Below are 3,970 nucleotides of genomic sequence, written 5' to 3'. Positions count from 1 at the left end.
TCTGTTTTCTGATATTTGTCATTTTCAGGTTTTTGAACATATAGTTTTAAAATTTTAGTTTAGTTTTTTGATTGTTATTATTCTGAGATATTTTGACTTGTACTTTTTAGATTTCCAAGCGATTTTTCAGTTTTTGACATTCTAAGGTATTTTCACATGTAGGTTTCAAATTTCAATTTCATTTTTTCAATATTTGTCATTTCTAGGTTTTTGGACATGTAGTTTTAAAATTTTAGTTTAATTTTTTATTGTTGTTATTCTGGGATATTTTCACATATGCTTTTCGAATTTCAGTTTGATTTTTCAATTTTTGTCATTTTAGGATATTTCAACAGATAGTTTTAGCAATTTAAGGTTCTTTTTTTTTATTTTTGTTATTTTAGGATATTTCGATTTGTAGTTTTTAGATTTTTGAGCAATTTTTTTATTTTTAACATTCTAGGATATTTTAACATGTAGATTTCAAATTTCAAGTTTATTTTTTTAGTTTTCATCTTTCTAGGATATTCAAACATATAATTCTCATATTTTAAGTTTTTTTTTTTCTATATTTGTCATTTCCATTCAGTTTATATATATATATATATATATATATATATATATATATATATATAATGAAATTCTTAAAATTTTTAAAATTTTTTTATAGGATACTTTTCATAAAAGAAAACATGACATGGCAAGTCAAGAAACTCGGATGAGTCACGACACTTCTGGGCAGAGGTTATATGTTGTGTCCAGTGCACTACTATGTCGAAGATTAGGTCAACACTGACACTAGAGCAGTTGCAGTTGTTTGAGAGGATATGTTTCAAGCATCTCCTTCGATTACCATATATTAAGTTCTCTAGAGTATTGGTACACTTATTTCTGCTATGACAGTTATATTGGGGCTTAGGCAGAGATGAGTTTTGGTTTAGGGTCAATGAGATTGATGTGAGGTTCAACCCATTCGAGTTTGCATTGATGACGGGGCTACCATTCAACCAGATCACTACACTTTCATTATATATTCTATGCAAATTTGGACATAGGATTAGGGATACCTACTTTCAAGGATGTCAGAAGATGTAGTATCACGATATTGAGTGTGTTTTCTTGGCTAGGCCATAGGGAGATGATAATATTGACGACATCAAAATGGCCTTGTTATATTGTCTACATATGGTGTTATTGGGAAATGATCGATGAAAGAAGGTATTTGTAAAGTACCTCTAGTTGGTTGATCACTTGGATGGGTTTAATTCTTATCCTTGGGTGTTTCGGCGTGGCAAATGATGTATAAGTCGGTCTCTCAAGCGAGTGACAGAGTCTGCTCTAGACAGATGCTTGACATGCGTAAATATGACATCTACGGATTTTCTATTGCATTCTAGGTAAGTGTATATTTGTTGATTATCTATATTAATTAGCAAGAACAAAAATTAATTTAATTTAACCATTAATGCTTTTATTACAGTATTGGATATATGAGACGATAGACACCCTGTATAATTGGGTGGATTTGGTTGATGTCCATATGTCTTCATGGATTTTCAGGTGGCATATGTAAGATGTACCTGATTGGAGTCATATAAGCACTATTTTCACCAGTGATAAGGTATGTAATTGTTAATTGATTAGTTAATTGATACCTTGATTATCACAAATATATTGAATTATATATTTGAATGAATAGGATGATGTCACTTTTCCACTCTAACTGTCACCGATTGAGGAGGGTACACCATGGTATATAGACATTATTCTCTATATTCCTCATCATCTTCTTTAGTGCCCCCCTGATAGGAAATAGAGCATATTCGATGATACCACTTGTTGATATACTGGTTAGTAGTTTTCAAACACTTAAGGAGCCTATTCAGCCCCCTGTTATAGAGTATCCTACATTTCCCCTTGTTGTTGAAACCTCAGCCACTAAAACCACACACCTTTATGGGGTTCAGGACAGTACTACCGCTCCTTTTGTTATGGAAAACCCAACCACCGAGACCATAGACCTTTTTAGGGTTTAGGACCATGTTATTCATCCCACCACATAGAAATGTTTGCCAACTACATCTCCCATTCTATCCCTAGTAGATGCTGCTTTGACCCACTAGGGAACTATGATATTATGTGAGATTTCCTATTTACGGGACAAGGTGTCTTCTCAAATGTCTTGATTAGAGAATCGTTTGACTCGTTTAGAGGAAATCGTCATGCATGCAGACCTAGCTCCAGTTGATCAGGTTATAAACCCCCATCTCATATAGGCCTTATAAAAATTGTATTTACCTATTTCCCTTATACATTAACAAGATAACATTAACCAATTTAATCGTATTTGTTAAATAAGATTAAATATTTAATTAACAGTTTTATGTTATTTTTTAGTTGGTGTAGACTACTCATGGTTGGGTTATCTAGAAAGGTTTGCTTGTTCATACATCGTATACTAATCTAATCAAACCGAAGGCAAAACATCAAATTCGAACCATTCCACCCTATATTATAGAGCATAAGGAATATTTCCTTACGTGGTACACTAGAGCTGCAGCATCTGACGATCATGAGGTTTATTTCATTGGTGCTTAGTCCAAAGACACTTTTCGAAATATTGTTGTCGATCTACGCGAGTGATCGACCGATGATGTAAGTTGCCAATTCCATTGAGTTTGGTAAATTTTTTATATATTCCTCAAAAAACTAATACAATCCAAGTTTTAGATATCCATTTCAGCATGTAGATTATTTTTTGGCACTATTACATCAGCACCAGCAAGAGTAGCAGGCTATCGTTCCACAAAGTTGGATGACGACCCACACCTTCTTTGTAAAGCATATCAAGATAACATTCGACAGTTGGACTACCATGCCAATAGAGAGGTACAAGTTTCTAGAGTTATTCACAAAGATGATTAAAATAGATTATACCACCAATTTATTTTACAAACCGTGGGAGGAGGTCAATCGGGTATAGTATTATAGTGATTCAATTATAATTTACTTTGAGTTAACTTATATATAACATGTGTATCCATTATAATTTCTCAATGTTTATAGATTTTCATCCCTATAAACTTCGACTGTGCTCATTAGGTAGCCGAAGTTATAGATTTTCATGATTGGCCGATTATAGTATATAGCTCTGAGGTATCATACTTAGGGAGTTTTGAGGGGCTTGCATGATGGATGCAACCATACACGACATTCATATCGGTATTATTAGAGGCAATGGGTTTTTGGACGATTTCTTGGCATACACCATGAGTTGATCACCTGATATTACGTCGGGCAGAGGGTGTCCCCTATCACGGAGCCTAGATTTTCCCCGAGAGTTATCTATCTCTATGCGTTAGCGTTTGCCCTCACAGTTGTATTTGCACGGTATCAAATAGATCATGGTTGTATATTTATATTTATCATTGTTTAGTTTACCAATTTTTGAGTTGTTATATTTATATTTATTGTATATGGTTATGCGTTAGATTTCATTTTTTTCCAATTTTTTCAGTTATCTCGTATTCAATATTTACAAAAAAAAGAAAGTGTTTAACCAAATTTTGAGAACAACTGAAACTAACTTTTGGAAACATCCAGAGTACAAATATTGAAAGTATCTATCATTTATAACTGAAAAATTATAATTTACTCTATGCGTAGAAATTTTCAACAAAACTGAAATTTAAATTTATGATGTTAATGGATGAATTGCTTTCTCAATTACTATATGATGTTAATAAAAATTTTTGAGTATTTGATTTCATAATTTTTTAAATTGTTTTAACTTTTCAAAAAAGTAATGTATAATAAATGTAACATTTTAATCTTCTAATTATATTAACTATTTTATTTTCAAATATAGAAGACTTAAAAATACTGTTAATTATCTTGATGGTAGATTGTGTTATTGGATTAAAGACGTTATAAAAGTTATTTATGATTGTTTATATGATACATTCTACTAATGTTATGATAAATGTTTGTG

Source organism: Mangifera indica, chromosome 1 (genome assembly GCF_011075055.1).
Source record: "Mangifera indica cultivar Alphonso chromosome 1, CATAS_Mindica_2.1, whole genome shotgun sequence".
In the NCBI taxonomy this organism is placed as follows: Eukaryota; Viridiplantae; Streptophyta; class Magnoliopsida; order Sapindales; family Anacardiaceae; genus Mangifera; species Mangifera indica.
The sequence above is the reverse complement of the archived record's forward strand: the minus strand, read 5'-3'. Positions refer to the sequence as shown.